Source organism: Equus quagga, chromosome 12 (genome assembly GCF_021613505.1).
Source record: "Equus quagga isolate Etosha38 chromosome 12, UCLA_HA_Equagga_1.0, whole genome shotgun sequence".
In the NCBI taxonomy this organism is placed as follows: Eukaryota; Metazoa; Chordata; class Mammalia; order Perissodactyla; family Equidae; genus Equus; species Equus quagga.
This window is the reverse complement of record NC_060278.1, coordinates 107,076,671-107,097,682: the sequence shown is the minus strand read 5'-3', so window position 1 is coordinate 107,097,682 and position 21,012 is coordinate 107,076,671.

Here is a 21,012-nt window from a genome sequence, read left to right as displayed (position 1 = left end):
CAGAATAAAACAAATACCAATTATTTTTAATTATATGGTTAGAAAGAACACGTTTTAAAAATGGACTAAGGAACAAACAATATTACTTGTCCCAAAAGTATTTTGGCATTATGTGAGTAGATCTTTTATTATCGTTTTGCCTTATGGTCTATTTTGTGTTTTGTGGTAGATTTTTTGAGGAATGAATGTGGAACATTAAATGGGATATATGAGGATGTAATGATGCTGGCTGAAGAAGAACATGTATTCATGATAACTTTTTTATTGCATCAAAATTTACATACAGCAAATTCACAGATAAGTGTGCAATTTAATGGAGTTTTGAGTAATGCAAATACCCACGTAACCACCACCCCAATCAAGACTGATAATATTCCTATCATCCCAGAAAGTTCCCTCATGGCCCTTCCAGTTCATGCCATGGCAACCACTGTTCTAATTTTTTTTTTTTTTTTTTTTGAGGAAGATTAGCCCTGAGCTAACTACTGCCAATCCTCTTTTTTCTGAGGAAGGCTGGCCCTGAGCTAACATCCGTGCCCATCTTCCTCTACTTCATATATGGGATGCCTACCACAGCATGGCATGCCATGTGGTGCCATGTCCACACCCAGGATCCAAACGGGTGAACCCCGGGCCGCTGAGGAGCAGAACGTGTGAACTTAACCGCTGCGCCACTGCCCGGTCCCCCACTGTTCTAATTTTGATCACTGTAGATCAGTCTTCCCTACTCGTGAATTTCATACACATGTAATCATAGACTATGTACCACTTGTACAACACAATGCTTTTGAGATTCATCTACATTGTTGCGTGTATCAGTTGTTTGTTCTTTTTTTAATATTGAGTAGGATCTCACTGTATAAATATATACAATTTATTTATTCATCCTTCTAATAGACATCTGAGTTATGCCCATTTTTGTGGACATATGTCCTCTTTTTCTCTTGAGTAAACACGTAGGAATGGAATTTGTTTTGTGATGAAGTGGTTCCAGGTTTAACTTTTTAAGAAACTTAGTTTCCAAAGTGAGTGTACCATCTTACACTCCCACCAGCAATGTATGAGAGCTGCAGTAGCCCCAGTTGCTCCACATCCTCTCCAACAATAGATATCATCAATCTTTTGAATTTTGACCATTCTGATGGGTGTGAGTGGTACGTCATTGTGCTTTTGTGTTTCCCTGATGACTAATGATAAGGAGTAACTTTATATGCACTTATTGTCTATTTGTATATCTTCCTTTGTAAAGTGTCTATTCAATATTGTTCTGTTTTTGGCTTTTACTGAGTTGTAGGAATTCTTTAAACATTCTGGATGTAAGTCCTTTGTCAGATGCATGTACGTAAATATTTCCTGCAGTCGGCGACTTGCCTTTGCATGCTGTCAGTGCTGACTTTTGCTGAGCAGAGGTTTTTAATTTTGAAGAAATCCAATTTGTCAATATATTTTTTTGCAGTTAGTGTTTTTTGGGTCCTCTCTAAGAAATTTCTGCGTACCTGAAGTTCATGAAGATATTCTTGTATGTATTCTGCTAGCTTTATAGTTCTAGCTTTTATGTTTAGGCCTATAACCTATCTCAAATTAATTTTAAACGTGATGTGGAGTAGAAGTCAAGGCTCATTTTTTTCTATACATTTTCCTAGTTTTTCCAGTCGATTTGCTGAAAAAAATGTTTCTTCTCACTGAAGGGGCCATTGCCTTCACATTTTTGTAAAAAATCGACTGAATACATACAAATCTATCTCTGGATTCTTCATTATGACCCACTGATCTATTTCTCTATGATTCCATCAATACCACACCATCTTGATTACTAGTTTTTGATGCGTTTTGAACTCAGGAAATGTGAGCTCTCCAACTTGGTTGTTTATTTTCAAGATTGTTTGGGCTATTCTAGGTCCTACGCACTTCCATTTCCATTTTAGAAACATCTTGTCAGTTCTACAAAAAATCTTGTTGCTATTTGGATTGAAATTATGTTGAAACTATAAATGTCCCTAGTTCGATTTGGAGAGAACTCACATCTTAACAATATTGAGTCTCCAAACCACGTACATAGTTTATCCATTTAGATCTTTAATTTCTCTTAGCAATGTTTTCTACTTTTTTATATACAGGTCTTGCACACTTTTAAAGTTATTCTTAAGTATTTTTTGATGCTATTTATCAATGAAATAGTTTTTAAAACTTCATTTCCAACTATTTGCTGCTAGAATAAAAAATATAATTTATTTTATATATTGACTTTGTATCCTGTGACCTTATTAAAAGTACTATTAGTCCTAATATTTTCTTTAAAAATTTTCACATAAATAATCACGGCATCCATAAATATAGAGAGGCTTGCTCTTTTTCCCCAATCTACACAGCATTTCTGCCTTGTTACACTAGCTGGGAATTTCAGTACAATAGTCAATAGGAATGGTTAAGAGCAGACATTCTTGCCTTGTTCCCAATCTTAGGAGAAAAGCCTTCAATGTTTCAGGATAAATATGATGTTAACTAGGATTTTCATATATGTCCCTTATAAGATTGAAAAAGTTGTCTTCTCATCCAAGTTTGCTAACACTTTTGGTCATGGACACAATTTTGGAATGGACAGTGAATTTTGTCAGACACTTTTTCTGTATCTTTTGAAATGATCATATGCTTTTACCCATTTATGTTAATATGGTGAATTATATTAGCTGACTTTTAAATGTTCTACCATCTTTCCATTCCTTGGAAAAACTCTACTTAGTAATGATGTATTATCACATTATAACCACTGGGTTCAATTTGCTAATATCACGCTAGGGATTTCTGTGTCTGTTTCATGAGGAATACTGGTCTGTAGTTTTCTTATGATGCCTCTGTCAGGTTTTGGTATCAGGATTATGCTGACTTCCTAAGATGATTTGAGAAATATTTTCTTTTCAGTTTTCTGAAAGAGTTTGAATAAGAGTTGTATTATTTCTTCCTTCTGTGTTTGATAGTACTCACCAGGAAAGCACTCTGGGCCTAGAATTTCCTTGCAGGAAGAATTCAATATCAAATTCAATTTTGTTAATAGATAATGGACCATTCAGAGTATTTCAAGTTGTATCAGTTTTGTTATGCTGTGTTTTTCAAGGAATTTGTCCGCCTCCTATAAGTGATGCAATTTATTGGCATAGAGTCTCTCATAATATTCCCTTATTTTTTTATGTTTGTAGTCTATAATGCTATCTTCTCTTTCATTTCTGATACTGGTAATTCGTGAGCTTTCTCCCTTTTTTCTTGTTCAGTTCTGCTAGGGATTTTACAAGAGATTTACCGAAATATAATTGACATATAATAAACTGCACATATTTAAAGTATACAATTTGATGAATGCTGACAAGTATACATCAGTGAAACCATCACCACAATCAAGATAATGAATATTTCCATCACCCACAAAAGTTTACTCATGCCTCACTGTAATTCCTCTCTCCCTCCACCCCTATCTCCACGCAACCATTGATTTGCTCTCTGGAACTATAGTTTGCATTTTCTAGAAGTTTATATAGATAAATTCATGCGGTATATACCATATTATTTGATCCGCTTCTTTCACTCAGCATAATGATTTTGAGACTCATCCATACTATTGCATGTATCACAAATTTGTTCTTTTTTATGGCTGAATAGCATGTTCTAAAGAAATACCAAAATTTATTTTTTCATTCACCTGGTGATGGACATTGGAGTTCTTTCCAATTTTTGCCCATAATCAATAAAACTAATATGAACATTCATGTATAAGCCTTTGGATGGATATATGCTTTCATTTCTCTACCTAAAGTAGAAATATTGGATCGTATGGCATATTTTTAACTTTTTAAAGAAATTATCAAACTGTTTTCCAAAGTAATTGTACAATTTTATATTTTCATCAGCAGTGTATGAGAATTCCAGTTGCTCCACATCTTCTCCAACATTCTATGGTCAGTTCAAAAAATTTTAGACATTCTAAAGGCTTAAAAAAACTATAAAATGATAGTTTTCAAAAATTATATAATAGTTTTATCATATTGTTTTAATTTGCAGTTACCTACTGACAAATGATGTTGAGCATCTTTTCATGTGTTTATTTGCCATCTACATATCTTCTTCAGTAAAGTGTCTGTTCAAATCTTTAGGTCACTTTCAAATTGGTCATTTGTCTTCTTATTAAAGAGTTGTTAGAGGTCTTTATATATTGCAGATAAAAGTCTTTTGTCAATTATATGTTTTGCAAATATTTCCTCCCAGGCTATGGCTTGCCTTTGCCTTCTCTTAACAGTGTCTTTTGAAAAACACAGCTTTTTAATTTTGATAACATCCACTCAGCATAATGCTCTTGTGATCCATCCAAGTTGTTGCATCTATCAATAATATGCTCCTTTTTATTGCTGAGTAGTATTTCATGGTATGGATGTACCACAATTTATTTAACCATTCACCCAGTGAAGTTCATCTGGGTTGTTTCCTTTTTATCTGTAAAATCTGTCTACAGGTTTTTGTGTAAACAAAAGTCTCCATTTCTCTGGATGAATGCCCAAGAGTACAACTGCTGGGTCATGCTGCATGTTTAGTTTCACAAGAAACTGCCAAATTGTTTTCCATAGTGGCTACACCATTTTACATTCCCCTTATCAACGTATGAGTGATCTGGATTCTCCACAGCCTTGCCAGCATTTGATATTATCACTATTTATTTCAGCCACTCTGGTATATGTGCAGCGATAGCTCATTGTGGTTTTAATTTGCATTTCCCTAATGGCTAATGATGTTGAACAATTTTTCATGTGCTTATTTGCTTATCTGTATATCCTCTTCAGTGAAATGTCTGCTCATGTTTTTTGCCCATATTCTAATTAAATTGTTTGCTTTTTATTGTTGAGTTTCAAGAATTCCTTATGTATTCTAGATACAACTGATTTGTTAAATATGTAATTTACAAGTATTTTCTCACAGTCAGTAGTTTGTCTTTACATCCTTCTTAAGAGGGTGTTTTGCAGAGGAAACATTTTAAATATTGATGAGGTTGAATTTATCAATTTTTCCTTTTATGGACCATGCTTTTTGTACCAACTTTCTTTTGTCTAGCCCTAGATCCTGAAGATTTTCTCTTCTGTAGTGTTCTAAATGTTTATAGTTTTATGTCTTACGTTAATTTCATAATCTGTTTTGAGTTAATTTTTGCATGTTTGCTCAGTGTTCTTTTTTTTTTTTTTTGCCTATGAATATCTAATTGCTCCTCCAGCACCATTTGTTGAAAAGGATATCCTTCCTCTGTTGACTCGCTTTCTCATCTTTGTAAAAAATCAGCTGGGCATATTTGTGTGGGTCTATTTCTGGGTTCTCTATTCTGTTCTATTTTCCTATGTATCTATCCCTTCACCAATACCACCCTGTCTTAATTACGGTAGCTCTAGGAATCCCTCCAATACCAGTTTTGATTACTGTAGCTCTATAGTAAGCCTTAGTGTCAGGTAAAGTAATTCCTCCCACTTTACTCTTTTTTGTTGTTTTAGCTATTCCAGGCCTGGTGCCTTTCTACATAAATTTTAGAATATGGTTATGTCTATTAAAAAAAACTTGCGTGGATTTTGATAGGAATTGCATCAAACATATAGATCAATTTGGGGTGAAGTGACATCTTCATTATATTGAATATTCCAACACATGAATATGGTATGTCTCTCCATTTAGTTAGGTCTTTGATTTATTTCCTCAGCGTCTTATAATTTTCAGCATACAGATCCTGCACATATTTTGTTAAGTTTCTACTAAGTATTTTGTTTTCCTTGGAGTGACTGTAAATACTATGGCATTAAAAAAATACTTTATTTTCTCTAGAGCAGTTTTAAGCTTCACAGCAAAACTGAGAAGGTACAGAGATTTCCCATATAGCCCCCGTCCAAAGGCACAGCCTTCCCCATCAACATCATCCACAAGCATGGTACATTTGTTACAATTTACAAAACTACACTGACACATCATTATCACCTAGAGTCCACAGTTTACATTAGGGTTCACTGTTAGTGTTGTACATTCCATGGGTTTAAACAAATGTCTAATAACATGTATCCAACATTACAGTACTATATAGAGTATTTTCACTGCCTCAAAATTCTGTCCCACCTATTCATCCTCCCTCCCCTCTAACTCCCAGCAAACACTTATGCTTTTACTGTCTCCACAGTTTTGCCTTCTCTAGAATGTCATATAGTTGAAATCATACAGTTAGACTTCGCCTTTTCAGATTGGCTTTTTACTTAGTAATATGCATTTAAGTTTTCTCCCTGTCTTTTTATGGCTTGATATCTCATTTCTTTTTAGCTCTGAATAATATTCCATTGTCTGGATGTACCACAGTTTACTTATCCATTCACTTACTGAATGACACCTTGGTTGCTTCCAAGTTTGGCAATGATGAATAAAGCTGCTCTAAAAACCTGTGTGCAAGTTTGGTGTGGGCATAAATTTTCAACTCCCTTAGGTAAATATCAAAGAATTCAATCGTTGGATCATATGGTAAGAGTATGTTTAGTTTCGTAAGAAACTGTGAAACTGTTTTCTAAAGTGCCTGGACCATTTTGCATTCCCACCAGCAATGAACAAAAGTTCCTGTTGCTCCACAGCCTCGTTAGCATTTGGTGTGGTCAGTGTTCTGGATTTTGGCCATTCTAACAGGTGTGAGGTAGTATTTCCTGGTTTTAATTTGCACTTCTCAGATGATATAATGTGGAGCATATTTTTACACATTTATTTGTCATCTGTATATCTGTGGTGAGGTGTCTGTTAAGGTCTTTGGCCCATTTTTTAATAAGGTTGTTTGTCTTCTTATTGTTGAGTTTTAAGAGTTCCTTGCATATTTTGGAGAACTGTCCTTTATCAGATATGCCTTTTGCATATATTTTCTCCCAGCCTGTGGCTTGTCTTTTCACTCTCTTGACAGTGACTTTCACAAAGCAGAAGTGTTTAATTTTAGTGAATTAGAGTTTGTAAATTCTTTTCATGGATTGTGCCTTTGGTGAACTTCACGTGTTCTTCTCATCCCCAACCCCCCAACTTAGGTGGGACAGGATGCTATTGTGGGCTGGAGTTGGGTATTTCCCTTCCCCGGGGTCAGTTAGGCTGTGGTTAACTAGTTCTTCAGAGGGCATGCCTTATTAAGAAGAACAGAATGCTCTGTCTTATTTCAAAATAGTTCCTTTTCCCTACCCCTGCCAGGAGGTCAAGAGGAATTTTCTTCAATATTCATTATGAGGACCCAGTTGACCTCCTGAAGGTAAAATTCGCAAACGAGTAGGGGCCCTCCCATGACTGGGTCCCCTTGGAGCTTTTATCTCTAAGACTTGTCCATGCTGAGCCTCCCACAATTCGTCAATTACAGTTCAGTTTTCCCCTACCTTAACAGTGGTTCACATGGAGATTTCTACTTGTGGGTTTTTGCTGTTCAGTTGTGATTCTCTGTATTTGCCTGTTGGTCTCTCCCATTTAGGGGGCCACTGTTTGCTCTGTGGCCTCACTTCTGTGATAGATCTAAGAAGACACTGATTTTTCAGTTTGTTCATCTTTGTACTTGTTTTTAACATAAAGTGGCAACTTCCAGCTTCTTACATGCCATACCGAAAACCAGAAGCCCAGGATTGTGTTTTAAATTTTGGTTTCCACTTGTTCACTGTTAACATATACAAATGTGACTGATTTCTGCATATTGATCTTGCATACTGCAACATCACTGAACTCATTTATTACTACAAGTTTCTTTTTTTCTTTTCAGACAATCATGTCATGTGCAAATACAAACAGTTTTATTTCATTCTTTCAATCTGTATGCCTTTTCTTTCTTTTGCTTGCCTTATTGGATAGAACTTCCAGTACTATGTTGAATAAGAGTGGTGAGACTGGACATCCTTGAATTGTTCTTAACCTTAAGAAGAAAGCAATCTATCTTTTACCATAAATTATGATGTCAATTGAAGATTTTTGTAGTTGTTCACTATTGGGTTAATATCCCTTCTATTCCTAATTTGTGGAAAGGAGTTTTTATTGTAAACGGATACTGAATTTTGTCACAGGCCTTTCCTTCACCTGTTGAGAAGACCATATGCTTTTCTTCTATGGTGTGTAGATATGAACTACACTCATTTATTTTCTAATGCTAAACCAGCCTCAGTTCCCAGGGTAAACCTCACTGTATTATCAAGTACAACATAAATACATAACTGAATTCAGTTTCCAAGTATATTGTTGAGGAATTTTGCATCTATGTTTAGGACGGATAGTGTTCTGTAGTTTTCTGTTCTTGTAATATGTTTGCCTGGTTTTGGTCTCAGAGTAATACTGGCTTCATAAAATGAGTTTGGAAGTATACTCTCCTCTTTTATTTTCTGGAAAAGTTGGCATGGAATTGGTATTATTTCTACTTTAAATGTTTGGTAGAATTCACCAGTAAATCCATTTGGGCCTGGAGTTGTCTTTGAGAGGTGGCTTTAAAATTCAAATTCAATTTAATAGCTATAGGGCTATTATTCGGGTTACATATTTAATCTTGAGTTTTTGTAGTTTGTGTCTTTTAAAGAATTTGTCCATTTTACCTCAGTTGCTAAATTCATTGACAAAACATTGTTTGTAATACTCACTTAACATCCTTTTCATATCCATAGGATCTTTAATAATAGTCTCTCTCTGATTCTGAGACTGGCAATTTGTATCTTCTCTTTTTCCCTGATCTGACCAAAGTTTATCAATTATATTCATATTCTCAAGAAATAAATTTTTGACTTTATTTTCTATATTATTTTTCAGTTTTCTCTTGTCCTTTGGGTTTAATTTACCTTTCTTTCTTTTAGTTTTTAAAGGTGGAAGTTCAGGTCATTCATTTGAATTTTTTCCTACTTTTCTAATACAAGCAGTTAATGCTTGAAATTTCCCTCTACGTATTAGATGCACCTCACAAATTTTGTCATGTTTTAATTTTTATTCAGTTCAAATATTTTATCCTTTCTATTGTGATTTCTTCTTTAAGCCATGGATTATTTACAAGTATGTTCTTTACTTTCAAATATTTGCGATTTTTCAGATATTTTTACACTGATTTCTAATTTAATTCCATTGTAGTCAGAGAATATTATTTGTATAATTTCAGTCTTTTAAAATGCATTGAGAATTGTTTTATGGCCCACAATATGATCTATCTTGACAAATGTTTCACGTGCCCTTGAAAGAGTGCATGCTCTGCTGTTGTTATTGATAGCATTGTTTAAGTCTTTCATTACTGACTTCCTGTCTACCTGTCTTATCAACTACTGAGGTGTTGAAAACTGCAATTAACTCTGGATTTTTCTATTTCTCCTCTGAAATCTGTCAGTTTTTGCTCATGTAATTCAAACTCTATTAGTTGGTATATAAATATTTAGTACAATTAGGTCCTCTTGATGAATCATCCCCTTTTTCATTACGAACCTCTTTATCCTTGTAATATTTCTTGCTCTTAAATCCACTTCGTCCTATTTAACAGAGTAGCTGCAGCTTTCTTTTGATTAGTATTAGTATTCTATCTTTTTCCACCCTTTTTTAAGTCTTGAAGTGGGTTTCTTACAGACAACATAGAGTTGGGTTATTTTTATACATGCAATGCTACAAATCTCTTCCTTTTAACTGGTGCATCCAAACTATTTGTATTTAATGTGATAATTGATATGGTTGAGTTTAAATTATCTTATTGCATGTTTTTATATGTACCATTTGTCTTTCATTTCCTTTTGCCTTTTTGTGCCTGGAGAGAATTTCAAGGCCATTGCACAGGGGATGGGAATGCAAACAGAGTCCAGTGAGTTGAGCAGAGTTTGGGGTTTAGGGAGGCCAAGGTGGTGAGAATGTGTGAGTCTGAGTAGGGAGAAGTGAAAGCTGAACACAGAGAAAACATTAAACATCTGCAGAGGGTTCCCCTTGAGTCTGTAGCTGAGTGTTGATCATTACATGTGTGCAAAGAAACTATCTAGGTGGTAGAAAAAAGTGCTGGAAAGCAACAAAAATAATAATGCCTGGAGCTCAAACTGGGCCAGGAATAATGTGTATTCCCATGATTCATAGTGGAAAGTCCTTGTAACACATGGGGCACAGAGAGGTGCTCAGGGATCACTGTCTTATCTGTTGCTCATTCTTTATTTCATTGCTTTCTGCTTTTATCTTTATTATTTCCTTTATTCTCTTACTTGGTGTTAATTTGCTCTTCTTTTTCTAGCTTCTTAGATGGTAAATTATATCACTGATGTTTAAACCTTTGCCTCTTTTCCAATACAAATTAAAATCTATAAATATCCCTTTAAGGACTGCTTCAACTGCATCTGACAAATTTTGATATGTTGAATTTTCATTATCATTCAGTTTGAAGTATTAAAAAATTTTCTTTGTCATTTCATCTTTGACCTACATGTTATTTAAACATGTGCTGCTTAATTTCCAAATATTTGGGAGTTTTTTCTATATAGCTTTTTTTATTGACTTCTAATTTAAGTCCATTGTGTTCATAGGAAGGAAAAAAACCTCTGTAAGTTTTCAATCTTTTGACATTTATTGAGAGATTTTATGGCCCAGCATATGGTCTATCTTGATGTACATTCCATGTTTATGTGAAAGAATGTATATTCTGTAGTTACTGGGTGTCGTGTTCTGTAAATGTCAATAAAGAAAGGTGGTTGATAATGTTGTTGGAATCTTTTGTATGTTTACTGACTTTTTGGTCTATTTTTTGGGGTCTGATTTTACATCAGTTTCAGAGAGGAGTGTTAAAATCCATCTATGATTGTGGATTTTTCTATCCTTTTGGTTCTATCAAGTTTTTACTTCATGCATTTTGAAGCTTTGGTATTAGATGCATATACATTATGATTGTTATGTTTTCCTGATGGATTGTGAAATGTTTTTCATGATGAAATGTTTTTTATCTCTGGTAATATTTCTTTTCTTATAGTCTACTTTGTGTGATATTAATGTAACTATACCAACTTAATTGTGTTTGTTGTTTGTATGGTATGTTTTTTTCTATCCTTTTAGTTTTAACCCATGTTTTCATGTTTTTTCTGTTTCTTGCAGATGACATGTAACTGGATCTTGCATTTTTAAAACTAATTGGACAATATTTACCTGTTAATTGGAGTGTTTAGTCCATTTGAATTTTAATACAGTGATTGATAAAGCTGAATTTATGCCTATCATTTTGCTGTTCTTTCAATGTCTTTTTTTTGCTTCTGTTTTTCTTTTTTTACCTTCTATTGGGTTAACAGAAAACTTTTAGTATTTCTAATATTCCACTTTAATTCCTTATTATCTTTTAAAATATGCATCTTTACACTTTGTTTCTGATGCTTGTTGCAGGGATTATAATATGCATTCCTTTTTTTCCCCAATTTTTTTTATTGTGGTAAAATACACAAACATAAAATTTACTATCCGATCATTTTTAAGTGTACAGTTCAGTGGCATTAAATACATTCTTAACACACTACCATCACCACCATCCATTTCCAGAACTTCTTTTATCTTGTAAAATTGAAACTCTATCCCCATTAAACACTAACTCCTCATTCTTCCCTTTCCTCCAGCCCCTGGCAACCACCATTCTAGTCTCTATGATTTTGACTATGCTAAGTACCTCATATATAAATGGAATCATACAGTATTTGTCTTTCTGTGACTGCCTCATTTCATTTAGAATGATGTCCTCAAGATTCATCCATGTTGTAGCATGTGTCAGAATTTCCTTCCTTTTTAAAGCTGAACTACATTCCATTTTATGTATATACCACATTTTGCTTATCTATTCATCCATTGATAGACACTTGGGTTGCTTCCACATTTTGTGAATGCTGCTGCTATGAACATGGATATACAAATATATTTTTGAGATCCTCGTTTCAATTCTTTGGGGTACATACCTAGAAGTAGAATTGCTGGATCATATGGTAATTCTATTTTTAATTTTTTTAGGAACTACCATACTGTTTTCCACAGAGGCTGTATCATTTTAGATTCCCAACTGACAGTGCACAAGAGTTCCAATTTCTCTGCATTTGCACCAACAGTTTTACTTTGTTTTTTTCATAGTAGCCATCCTAATGGGTGTTGGGTAGTATCTCACTGTAGTTCTGATTTCCATTTCCCTAATGATTAACGATGTTAAGCATCTTTTCATGTGCTTATTGGCCATTTGTATATCTTCTTTGGAGAAATGTCTATTCAAGTCCTTTGCCCATTTTGGAATCGGGTTGTTTTTGTTGTTGTTGTTTAGTTTCAGGAGTTCTCCAGATAATCTAGATATTAATCCCTCACCAGATATATGATTTACAAGTATTTTTCTGCCATTCTATGGGCTGTCTTTTCACTCTGTCGATAGTGTCTTTTGATGCACAAAGTACTAAAACTTTCATGAAATCCATTTTATCTATTTTTTCTTTTGTTGCATGTGCCTTTAGTGTCATATCCAAAAAATCACTGCCAAATCTAATGTTATGAAGGTTTTGCCTTATGTTTTCTTCTAAGAGTTTATAGATTTAGGTCTTACATTTAGGTCTTTGATAGATATTGAGTTAGTTTTTGTACATGGTGTTAGGTAAAGGTCCAATTTCATTCTTTTACATGTGGATATCCAGTTTCCCCAGCATCATTTGTTAAAAACACTATGCTTTCCCCATTGAATTGTCTTGACATCCTTGTCAAAAATCATTTGTCATACATATGAGGGTTTATTTCTGGGCTCTCTATTCTAGTCCATGGTCTGTATGTCCCTCTTTATGCTAATACCACAATGTTTTGATTATTGTAGTTTTGTAGTAAATTTTGAAATCACAAAGTGTGAATCTTCTGGCTTTGCTCTCCCTTTTCAAAACACTGTTTTGGCTATTTGGAGTCCCTTGAGATTCCATACGAATTTTAGAATGAGTTTTTCTATTTCTGCAAAAAGTGTCAGTAGGGTTTTTATAGGGATTCCATTGAATCTGTAGATTGCTTCAGGTAATACTGACATCTTTAACAACATTCAGTCTTCCAATCCATGAACATGGGATGTTATCATTTACTTCATCTTTAATTTCTTTCAGCAATGTTTTGTAGTTTTCATGACAGTCTTTCACCCCTTAGTTAATTCCTAAGTACTTTATTCTTTTTGACGCTATTGTAAATTACATTGTCTTAATTTCCTTTTCAGGTTGTTCATTCTTAGTGTGTAGAAATGCAACTGATTTTTTTGGTTGACTTTATATGAATTCACTTAATTCATATTTTATAAATTCATTTATTAGTTCTAACAATTGTTTTGTGGAGTTTTTAGGATTTTCTACATATAAGATCATATCATCTGTGAACAAAGATAATTTGACTTCTTCCTTTCCAATTTGGATGCCTTTTCTTTCTCTTTCTTTCCTAATTGCTCTGGCTAGAACTTCCAGGACTATGTTGATTAGGACTGGCAAAATTGGACATCTTTGCCTTGTTCATAATCTTAGAAGAAAATTTTGCAGTCTTTTATCATTGAATATGATGTTATTTACCCATTCATCTGTTGATGGACACTTGGGTTGCTTTCACCTTTGGCTACTGTGAATAATGCTAAGAACATGGGTGTGGCACTGATTTTTTTTTTTTTTTTAAAGATTTTATTTTTTCCCTTTTTGCTCCCCAAAGCCCCCCGGTACATAGTTGTATATTCTTCGTTGTGGGTCCTTCTAGTTGTGGCATGTGGGATGCTGCCTCAGCGTGGCTTGATGAGCAGCGTCATGTCCGCGCCCAGGATTCGAACCAACAAAACACTGGGCTGCCTACAGCGGAGCGCGTGAACTTAACCGCTCAGCCATGGGGCCAGCCTTTTAAAATTTATATTTTAAATGTTCACTGCTGATATGTAGAAATATAACTGATTTTTGTATATTGGCCTTGCATCCTGTTACTCTACTAAAATAATTTTATATTTTAGGGACTTTTTTTGTAGATTCCAATGTATTTTAGAATTTTCTATGTAGCCAAACAAGTCATCTGTGAATAAAGATAGTTTTATTTACTGTCAATGCTTTCTACTTCTTTTTCTTGCTTTATTATTACACTTATTAGGAATTTGAGTCTGACAGTGAATAGAAATGGTGAGTAGACACCCTTGCCTTGTTCCTGATCTTAGAGGAAAAATCTTCAGTCTTTCACCATTAGGAATGATGCTAGCCATAGTTTTCTTGTAGATGCCCTCTACTAGGTTAAGGAAGGACCCTACTGCTCACTATTTGCTGAGAATTTTTATCATAAGTGGATGTTGAATTTTGTCAAGTACATTTTTCTCATGATCATATGATGTTTTCTTCTTTAGTCTGTCAATCTGATAAATTACATTGATTTATTTTCTAATGTTCAACCAGTCTTGTATTCCCAGGATAAATTCCATTTGCTAATGATGCATTACCTTTTTATATACTGCCAGATTTGATTTACAAATATTTCGTTGATGATTTTGTGTATATACTCATGAGGTATATTTATCTTTAGTTTTCTTTTCTTCTAATGTCTTTGGTTTTGATATCAGGGCAATGCTGGCCTCATAAAATGAGCTGCAAAGTGTTCTCACCTCTTCTATTTTCTGGAAGAGCTTGGGTAAAACTGGTATTATTACTTCATTAAATGTTTGGTAGAACTTGCTTTTGAAATAATCTAGGCCTGGAGTTTTGTTAGAAAATTTTAAACTAACAATCCAACTTATTTAGTAGATATAGGCATATTTAGATTATATCTTGAGTTTTGGTGTTTTGGGCCTTTCAATTAATTTCTCTGCTTCATCTAAATTACTGAATTTATGGCACAGAGAGATCACCTTAATATCTGTAGTGACATCCCATCTTTCATTTCTGATATTTATATCTTCTTTCTTCTTATTTTGGTCAGTCTGCCTAGTGTTATCAAGTGTATTGATCTTTATTTGAAAAGATAATTTTTTTGATCTTTATTTGGAAAGTTATTTCAAACAACTAACTTTTGGTTTCATTTATTTCCTCTATTTTTCTGTTTTAATTAGACTAATTTCTGCTCTTACCTTTATTATTTCTTTCCTTCTGCTTTGAGTTTAATTTGCTCTTTTTCTACTTTCCAATGTAGAATCTTAGATTATTTATTGGATACTTCCTCTTGGATCCATGGGTTATTTAGAGATGGTTGTTTAATTTCCAAATTATTGTGGATTTTCCAGATCTATTATCGATTTCTATTTTAAATCCATTATAGCCAACGCATATAAATTGTATAATTTTAATTCCTTTAAGGTTGTTAACTTTTTAATGGCCCAGAATATGATTTATTTCAGTGATTGTCCCTTTGCACTTGAAAAGATAAGTATTCTGTTACCATTGGCTGGAGTAACCTGTAAATGTCAACTAGGTCAAGTTGATAGTGTTGTTCAGGTTTTCCATTCTTGCTGATTTTCTATTTATTCTACTGATTATTGAGACAGAAATGATGACATCTCCAAATATAATTGTGGATTTGTCTATTTCTCCTTTCAGCTCAATCAGTTTTTGTCTTGTGTAGTTTGGTAGTCTGTCATTGGGGGCATCCATGTTTAGGACTGCTACGTCTTCTTGGTGAATTGATTCTTTTATCATTATGTAGTGGTCCTGTTTATACCTAGTAGTTTTCTTTGTTCTGAAGTCCTGTCTGATATTAATATAGCCACTTCTTTTTCTGTCCTTTTACTTTTAGCCCATCAACATGAGGAGCCAGCAAACTTTTTCTATAAAGGGCCAGTAATTAAATATTTTAGGCTTTGTGGCCATATATGGTCTCTGTCTCCTCTTCCTTCTCCTCCTTTTCTTTGTAACCCTTAAAAATTGCAAAAACTATTCTTTAAAACAAGCCATGGGCTGGATTTGGTCTGTGGGCCAGTTTGTTGTTGGTCCCTATATAACTATATTTAAGGTGCATTTCTCACAGACAGCATCTAATTAGGTTCTTTTTTCTTTTTCAATCCAGTGTGGTAATATCTGTTTTTAATTGCTGTGTTTAGACCATTCAGATTTAATGCAATTATTGCTATAGTTGAATTTAGGTCTACCATTTTTTTATTTTTCTTTCTCATTATTTTCTCTATTCTCTTTTCTGCCTTCTTTCAATTATTTGAATTTTTTTAGTATTCCATTTATTCTGTCTACTGGCTTTTTGGCTATATCACTTTGCATTACATTTTAGTTGTTGCTTTAGGGATAATATACATACCTAACCTTTCACAATCTATTTAGAGTTAACATTTTACCACTGCACGTAAAATATAGAAGTCTTATAATCACATAAGTATCTTTACCTTCTCTATGTTAACTTCTGTATGTTATAGTTGTCATATGTATTACAGCCACATACACTGAACCTCCCCAACAATGTTATCACATTTGCTTTTTAAAGTTATACATATTTTAATAAAGTACTTAACAGAAGAAAAGTAGTCCATTACACTTGCCGAGATATTTGCCTTTTCTGTTGTTTTTCCTTCATTCCCTATATTCCAAGTTTTATTCTGGTATCATTTCCTTTTTGTTTGGAGAATATTCTTTTATATTTCTTTTAGAGCAGATCTGCTGGTGATGAATTATTTTGGTTTTTTCTTCTTCTGAATACTCAGAAGACATATGTCTTTATTTTGCCTTCATTCTTGAAAAATATTTTTGCTGGACTTAGAATCCTGAGTTGACAGTTCTTTTGTTGCATACTTTAAAGATGTTGTTTTGTTTTCCTTTCTTTTGACCACCATTGTTTCTGATGAAAAATCTTCAGTCATTGTTTCCCTCCATGTAAAATGTCATTTTTCTTTGGCTGCTTTCAATATTTTTCTTTATCTTTAGTTTTCAGGAATTTGATTCTGATGTGTCTGGGTGTGGTTTTCTTTGAGTTTATCCTGTTTTGAGTTCTCTAAGCCTCCTGAACCTATAAATTTATGTCTTTTGACATATTTGGGAAGGGTTAGCCATTATTCTTTCAAAAAATTGTTTTTGGATCCTGGTGGAAACTGTGACTGTTTGGGACATTCAAAATAAGTTCTAGAGATTTACTGCAAAACACAGGGCCTATGATTAATGATTAACAACACTGTATTGTATACTTTAAAAACTAGCTAAGAGGGTGGATCTTATGTTAAGTGCTCTTATCAGAAAAAGAGAAAAAAATAAAGAGGCAGGAAGAAACTTTTGGAGGTGATGGATAAGGCCATGGCCTTGATAGTGATGATAACGTCATGGGTGTATTCATAGCTCCAAACACATCAATTATCTATAATTAATTTTTAAATTATAATTTTTCATAATTTGTTAAAAATATATAATTTAATGCATTAAATATCTATGGCCTGTATATCAATCATACCTCAATAAAGTGGTTACAATTTTTTTTCCTGCACCAATCTCCTCCTCTTCTCTTTTAGGGATTTTAATAAGAGTGTTACACCTTTTAATATTGTTTAATAACTCCCTGAGGCAGTCACTTTTTGAAATCCTTTTTTTTCTCTCATTCTTCAAATTAGGTAATTCCTATTGATCTACCTTCAAATTTACTCTTCCCTCTGTAATCTTCATTCTGCTATTAGCCTATCCAGTGAAATTTTCGCATCATATACTTTGCTTTTCAGTTAGAAAATTTTGATTCTTTTTAAATAACCTTTTTCTTTTATAAAATTTTACCTTTTTAGAAGGCTTGCAAAGATAATATGGAGTGTTTCCAAATACCCCTCATCCAGTTTTCCCTAATGTTAACATCTTACATTACCACATACCAAGGTAGATTTGTAAAAAGTAAGATGCCAACACTGGTACATTACTATTACCTAAACTCCAGACTTCACTCAGATTTCACCAGTTTTTACACTTATGTCCTTTTTCTGTTCCAGGATACCACATCACATTTAATGATTCTTATAGCTTGTCTTTCTTTGCCAAAACTTCTATTTTTCCATTCATTTCAAGACTCTTCAGCTTTACCTCATGAACAATGATTAGAACAGCTGCTTCTAAGTTTTTGTCTGATAACTCCAACATCTGGGTCATCTCAGAGTTGTCATCTTTTGACTGCCTTTTCCCTTGAGATTTGGTCAGATTTTCCTGGTTCTTGGTATACCAAGTAACGTTGGATTTTTATCCTGGACATTTTGGTTGTTTCTGTTATTGAAGACAACTGGATCCTGTTAAAAATGCTCTGGAGAAGGTTGATTTCCTTCTCCTTTTTTCCCTTTCTTCCTCCCCATTCCTCTCCTGTTCTCTTGTCCTTCTTCTGTTTTCACAGGCAATCTACTCAGCTAGGTTCACACTGCAAGTTCTTTCTCTCCTTCTGTGGGCGGTGATTCCGCTGTCATTTCGGTCTTCCAAACTTTGGCGGAGCTGTTTGCCCAGTGCGCATCCCACTCAGAGGATAGTGCGGAACCTGAGTGGTGGTGTATAAGGTAGCTCAGCTCTCAAAGCCTTTCTACTTCCCTGCCTATGGGACCAGGGCCTATCCAGTCCCGTGTGAGTGTTCACTGTACCCTCTGCTCCTGCAGGTGGTTCTTCCCCAGCCATGGGGAGCTTGCTCATGTGCGTGTGCTCAGCAGGACTTGGCTGAAGACTCAGGAAACCCTCTGCAGAGCCCTGGATCTCTTTGTCTCCGGGCAGGTCTCTGTCCTGCAACCTCCAGCCACCAGGGCCTGGGCCTTCCTGAATCCCCAACTCTGAAGCTTCAACTCGGGAAGACCACCGGGCTCTGATTGGGTCACTCCTCCCTGTACTGTAGCCTGGGGCAACTCGTGGGCTCACCATACTCATTTCCTTTCTCAAGGATAACTCTCTGTGCTGCCTGTTTTCTAGTTTCTGGAAACCACTGATTTCTATACATTTGTCTGGTTTTCTTACTTGTTTAAGGCAGTCAGATAAATCAAGTCCCTCCACTCCATCATGGCTGGAAACGGTGGTGAAACCAAGTTTAAGGGGATGTTAAACACAGACTGTGGTTCCTTCCCCCAACATCATGATTGTCACCTGCTCTGGCAGCCGGAACTCCATCTTCTCACACTCAAGCCCGTAAGATTGTGGCTTTTCATTGGAATTCTGGCCACCCTGTGCTAATGGCTGGGCAGAGTCCTCAGGGGAAAAGTCATGTAAACATGGATCTCTCTCAGCGTGCTTCCCTTCTTTCAAGGCTTGAGCCCCCTTCAATTTCTTATTGCATGTCCTTATCCAGTGTCTTCAAATAGTTGTCTTTCATATTTATCAAGTTTATACTTGTTACCCATGGTTCTTCCATGACCACTGATGCCATTTTGACCCTCAGAACCTCCTGTCAGGTGGACATCAGTACCGTGTTCTCCTTTTTACCCATGAAGGGTCTGATGATCAGGGTGATTGGGTCACTGGGCAAGGTCACATGGCCAGGAAATGGCAGAGCTGGTGCAGGCAGGACCGCACAGCCATGTCTTACCCAGGCACTACAGGAGATGGGAATGCAGAGTCCTGATGGAAAGCAGAGGTGGAACTTGGTTTTTAGGGTCAGATGCCTGGGAATTGTGGCCCCTACAATGTTTGCTCTCACTGGTCCTCTTTTGAACCTTGGGCCTTCACTGGGACTTGAATTCATCTCAGCTAAATCTGAGTGTAGACTCGCGTTCCCCGTCCGCAAGTGAGAGGGGCAGGCATCTGGTGAACTGCAACCAGAGGGCTCTCTTACAGGTGTGAATTCAACCTGTCTTGTTTGCTGGAGACACCTCAAAGGCGCCCACTGTTCTCAGAATAAAAACATCTCCCGCCTGTGTCCTGCCCACCACTCCCACCTCACCCTCATCCCTACACCCTCCTCTCCTTTCCAGAGACGCTGGCCTCCTTTCTGCTCCTCTAGCTTATCATGGCCTCTCTCACCCCAAGGCCTTGGCACAAGCAGTGCCCTCCGCTGGAAACTATTTCTTCCATCTTCAGCACCATTTAATACTCACTCATCCTTGCAAGCTCAGTTCAGACATCACTTCCTGGAGGGAAGCCTTCCCCACCTGGCCCTCCCCCCCGGCCCTGTCTCCCGCGGCGCTGTCCCTTCTGCTATCACCGCCATCTGCTGTGGGCTGTTGATTTATAGCACATTTTCTTACCGGAGCCAGGGAGGAAACCGGACTGGGCCGTCGTCCATCCACAGGAGGAAACAGCGCCTTCCTCGGGGGCCCATGGCAGCGCCGTGCGCTCCAGGCCCTTCCCACCCGAGGCGTCCAACCCGCGGGGCGCACTGCTCGGTTTCGGAAAAACTCAAAAAAAAAAAAAAAAAAAAAAAACCCTTTGCAGGTGAGGGCAGCGCGCAGGGCCCTCGCGGTGCACTCGGAACCTTCCCAAGACAGCGGGGCGGGCGGCGGGCGGGCTCTGCCCCGGTCCTCTTGGCGGGTGCGGGGACGGCTGCTCCCCACGGGGAACAGGGGTCCCGCGGCCGGGCCACCTCCTGTTGTCAAAACGCCAACTCTCCCCTCGTCACGGGAAGTGACACCCTCGCGCCAGACTCTCGCGGTGGCCCGGCCTAGGCGGCTGGGCCCGGTTCAGACGCCCACATAGTGTCAGACGAGGAGACCGAGGCTCGGCAGTGAGCGCCCCGCGTAGGCCAGCAGGGAGCAGCCATGTCCGGCCAAGGCCTGGCGCCCACAGACCCTCCTTGGGCAGCCACCAGCGAGCCTGTGCCACGGCGGGCGCCTCTTCCGGCGTCTTCCCAGCAGCCCCCGCGCGGAACCGGAAAGACGCGCCGCCCCGCCGCCTGCCCCGGAAGAAGGATGCCCCGGGCCGCGCGCCAGACTGGCGCGTGTCCCCACCTCGGGCTGTGCCAGGGCCCCACAGGGCTGGGAGAGGAGGGCGCTCCGGGGGCGGAGGGCGGAGGCCGGGGCCCTAGCGAAGACCCCGACTCCCTGAGGGCGGGTTCTCCTTTGTCGCCCTTTCCTTTTGCCCTTGGGGACTGAGCGGGCCTGAGATGAAAACAACGGCCTTTCAGCTTTTCTCAGGTGGTGAATCCTGG